The following is a 5,000-nucleotide window of genomic DNA, read 5'->3' on the forward strand; positions in this document are numbered from 1 at the left end:
TAAGACTGTAGACATTTTCTGGGCTAAATCGATTCATATATAAACATATTTAGCCTTGAGGAATCATTTTAATCTGGGTATTTTGTAAAATAATATCGGCAGGCACTGTTTTGGACACCTTATTCTCTAGGGGCTTTCCCTAATCATAGGCAGAGCCTCATTTTCGCGCCGGTATTGCGCACTTGTTTTTGAGAAGCATGACATGCAGTCGCATGTGTGAGGAGCTCTGATACATAGAAAAGACTTTCTGAAGGCGTCATTTGGTATCGTATTCCCCTTTGGGCTTGGTTGGGTCTCAGCAAAGCAGATACCAGGGACTGTAAAGGGGTTAAAGATAAAAACGGCTCCGGTTCCGTTATTTTAAGGGTTAAAGCTTCCAAATTTGGTGTGCAATACTTTTAAGGCTTTAAGACACTGTGGTGAAATTTTGGTGAATTTTGAACAATTCCTTCATACTTTTTCGCAATTGCAGTAATAAAGTGTGTTCAGTTTAAAATTTAAAGTGACAGTAACGGTTTTATTTTAAAACGTTTTTTGTACTTTGTTATCAAGTTTATGCCTGTTTAACATGTCTGAACTACCAGATAGACTGTGTTCTGAATGTGGGGAAGCCAAGGTTCCTTCTCATTTAAATAGATGTGATTTATGTGACACAAAATTTAGAGAAAATGATGCCCAAGATGATTCCTCAAGTGAGGGGAGTAAGCATGGTACTGCATCATCTCCTCCTTCGTCTACACCAGTCTTGCCCACTCAGGAGGCCCCTAGTACATCTAGCGCGCCAATACTCCTTACTATGCAACAATTAACGGCTGTAATGGATAATTCTATCAAAAACATTTTAGCCAAAATGCCCACTTATCAGCGTAAGCGCGACTGCTCTGTTTTAGAAAATACTGAAGAGCATGAGGACGCTGATGATATTGGTTCTGAAGTGCCCCTACACCAGTCTGAGGGGGCCAGGGAGGTTTTGTCTGAGGGAGAAATTTCAGATTCAGGGAAAATTTCTCAACAAGCTGAACCTGATGTGATTACATTTAAATTTAAGTTGGAACATCTCCGCGCTCTGCTTAAGGAGGTGTTATCCACTCTGGATGATTGTGAGAATTTGATCATCCCAGAGAAACTATGTAAAATGGACAAGTTCCTAGAGGTCCCGGGGCCCCCAGAAGCTTTTCCTATACCCAAGCGGGTGGCGGACATTGTAAATAAAGAATGGGAAAGGCCCGGTATACCTTTCGTCCCTCCCCCCATATTTAAAAAATTATTTCCTATGGTCGACCCCAGAAAGGACTTATGGCAGACAGTCCCCAAGGTCGAGGGGGCGGTTTCTACTTTAAACAAACGCACCACTATACCCATAGAAGATAGTTGTGCTTTCAAAGATCCTATGGATAAAAAATTAGAAGGTTTGCTTAAAAAGATGTTTGTTCAGCAAGGTTACCTTCTACAACCAATTTCATGCATTGTCCCTGTCACTACAGCCGCGTGTTTCTGGTTCGATGAGCTAGAAAAGGCGATCACTAGTGATTCTCCTCCTTATGAGGAGATTATGGACAGAATCCGTGCTCTCAAATTGGCTAATTCTTTCACCCTAGACGCCACTTTGCAATTGGCTAGGTTAGCGGCGAAGAACTCTGGGTTTGCTATTGTGGCGCGCAGAGCGCTTTGGTTGAAATCTTGGTCAGCGGATGCGTCTTCCAAGAACAAATTGCTTAACATTCCTTTCAAGGGGAAAACGCTGTTTGGCCCTGACTTGAAAGAGATTATCTCGGATATCACTGGGGGTAAGGGCCACGCCCTTCCTCAGGATAGGTCTTTCAAGGCCAAAAATAAACCTAATTTTCGTCCCTTTGGTAGAAACGGACCAGCCCCAAGTGCTACGTCCTCTAAGCAAGAGGGTAATACTTCTCAAGCCAAGCCAGCCTGGAGACCAATGCAAGGCTGGAACAAGGGAAAGCAGGCCAAGAAACCTGCCACTGCTACCAAGACAGCATGAAATGTTGGCCCCCGATCCGGGACCGGATCTGGTGGGGGGCAGACTCTCTCTCTTCGCTCAGGCTTGGGCAAGAGATGTTCTGGATCCTTGGGCACTAGAAATAGTCTCCCAAGGTTATCTTCTGGAATTCAAGGGGCTTCCCCCAAGGGGGAGGTTCCACAGGTCTCAATTGTCTTCAGACCACATAAAGAGACAGGCATTCTTACATTGTGTAGAAGACCTGTTAAAAATGGGAGTGATTCATCCTGTTCCATTAGGAGAACAAGGGATGGGGTTCTACTCCAATCTGTTCGTAGTTCCCAAAAAAGAGGGAACGTTCAGACCAATCTTAGATCTCAAGATCCTAAACAAGTTTCTCAAGGTTCCATCGTTCAAAATGGAAACCATTCGAACAATTCTTCCTTCCATCCAGGAAGGTCAATTCATGACCACGGTGGATTTAAAGGATGCGTATCTACATATTCCTATCCACAAGGAACATCATCGGTTCCTAAGGTTCGCATTCCTGGACAAGCATTACCAGTTCGTGGCACTTCCTTTCGGATTAGCCACTGCTCCAAGGATTTTCACAAAGGTACTAGGGTCCCTTCTAGCGGTGCTAAGACCAAGGGGCATTGCCGTAGTACCTTACTTGGACGACATTCTGATTCAAGCGTCGTCCCTTCCTCAAGCAAAGGCTCACACGGACATAGTCCTGGCCTTTCTCAGATCTCACGGATGGAAAGTGAACGTAGAAAAGAGTTCTCTATCTCCGTCAACAAGGGTTCCCTTCTTGGGAACAATAATAGACTCCTTAGAAATGAGGATTTTTCTGACAGAGGCCAGAAAAACAAAACTTCTAAACTCTTGTCAAATACTTCATTCCGTTCCTCTTCCTTCCATAGCGCAGTGCATGGAAGTAATAGGTTTGATGGTAGCGGCAATGGACATAGTTCCTTTTGCGCGCATTCATCTAAGACCATTACAACTGTGCATGCTCAGTCAGTGGAATGGGGACTATACAGACTTGTCTCCGACGATACAAGTAAATCAGAGGACCAGAGATTCACTCCGTTGGTGGCTGTCCCTGGACAACCTGTCACAAGGGATGAACTTCCGCAGACCAGAGTGGGTCATTGTCACGACCGACGCCAGTCTGATGGGCTGGGGCGCGGTCTGGGGACCCCTGAAAGCTCAGGGTCTTTGGTCTCGGGAAGAATCTCTTCTACCGATAAATATTCTGGAACTGAGGGCGATACTCAATGCTCTCAAGGCTTGGCCTCAGCTAGCAAAGGCCAAGTTCATACGGTTTCAATCAGACAACATGACGACTGTTGCGTACATCAACCATCAGGGGGGAACAAGGAGTTCCCTGGCGATGGAAGAAGTGACCAAAATCATTCAATGGGCGGAGACTCACTCCTGCCACCTGTCTGCAATCCACATCCCAGGAGTGGAAAATTGGGAAGCGGATTTTCTGAGTCGTCAGACATTACATCCGGGGGAGTGGGAACTCCATCCGGAAATCTTTGCCCAAATTACTCAACTGTGGGGCATTCCGGACATGGATCTGATGGCCTCTCGTCAGAACTTCAAGGTTCCTTGCTACGGGTCCAGATCCAGGGATCCCAAGGCGACTCTAGTAGATGCACTAGTAGCACCTTGGACCTTCAAACTAGCTTATGTATTCCCGCCGTTTCCTCTCATCCCCAGGCTGGTAGCCAGGATCAATCAGGAGAGGGCATCGGTGATCTTGATAGCTCCTGCGTGGCCACGCAGGACTTGGTATGCAGATCTGGTGAATATGTCATCGGCTCCACCATGGAAGCTACCTTTGAGACGAGACCTTCTTGTTCAAGGTCCGTTCGAACATCCGAATCTGGTCTCACTCCAACTGACTGCTTGGAGATTGAACGCTTGATCTTATCAAAACGAGGGTTCTCAGATTCTGTTATTGATACTCTTGTTCAGGCCAGAAAGCCTGTAACTAGAAAAATTTACCACAAAATATGGAAAAAATATATCTGTTGGTGTGAATCTAAAGGATTCCCTTGGGACAAGGTAAAAATTCCTAAGATTCTATCCTTTCTTCAAGAAGGACTGGAGAAAGGATTATCTGCAAGTTCCTTGAAGGGACAGATTTCTGCTTTGTCTGTGTTACTTCACAAAAAACTGGCAGCTGTGCCAGATGTTCAAGCCTTTGTTCAGGCTCTGGTTAGAATCAAGCCTGTTTACAAACCTTTGACTCCTCCTTGGAGTCTCAACTTAGTTCTTTCAGTTCTTCAGGGGGTTCCGTTTGAACCCTTACATTCCGTTGATATTAAGTTATTATCTTGGAAAGTTTTGTTTTTGGTTGCAATTTCTTCTGCTAGAAGAGTTTCAGAATTATCTGCTCTGCAGTGTTCTCCTCCTTATCTGGTGTTCCATGCAGATAAGGTGGTTTTACGTACTAAACCTGGTTTTCTTCCGAAAGTGGTTTCTAACAAAAACATTAACCAGGAGATAGTCGTGCCTTCTTTGTGTCCGAATCCAGTTTCAAAGAAGGAACGTTTGTTGCACAATTTGGATGTTGTTCTCGCTCTAAAATTCTATTTAGATGCTGCAAAGGATTTTAGACAAACATCTTCCTTGTTTGTTGTTTATTCTGGTAAAAGGAGAGGTCAAAAAGCAACTTCTACCTCTCTCTCTTTTTGGATTAAAAGCATCATCAGATTGGCTTATGAGACTGCCGGACGGCAGCCTCCTGAAAGAATCACAGCTCATTCCACTAGGGCTGTGGCTTCCACATGGGCCTTCAAGAACGAGGCTTCTGTTGATCAGATATGTAGGGCAGCGACTTGGTCTTCACTGCACACTTTTACCAAATTTTACAAGTTTGATACTTTTGCTTCTTCTGAGGCTATTTTTGGGAGAAAGGTTTTGCAAGCCGTGGTGCCTTCCATTTAGGTGACCTGATTTGCTCCCTCCCTTCATCCGTGTCCTAAAGCTTTGGTATTGGTTCCCACAAGTAAGGATGACGCCG

General features: G+C 44.9%; 1 protein-coding gene across 3 annotated transcripts in view; it reads left to right on the forward strand.

The window, feature by feature from the left end:
- Positions 1–5,000, forward strand: part of MAP4K3 (mitogen-activated protein kinase kinase kinase kinase 3) — a 788,683-nt gene that overhangs the window by 187,004 nt on the left and 596,679 nt on the right. The window lies entirely within an intron of this gene.

The sequence above is a fragment of the Bombina bombina genome, chromosome 4 (genome assembly GCF_027579735.1).
Source record: "Bombina bombina isolate aBomBom1 chromosome 4, aBomBom1.pri, whole genome shotgun sequence".
NCBI classification, from domain to species: domain Eukaryota; kingdom Metazoa; phylum Chordata; class Amphibia; order Anura; family Bombinatoridae; genus Bombina; species Bombina bombina.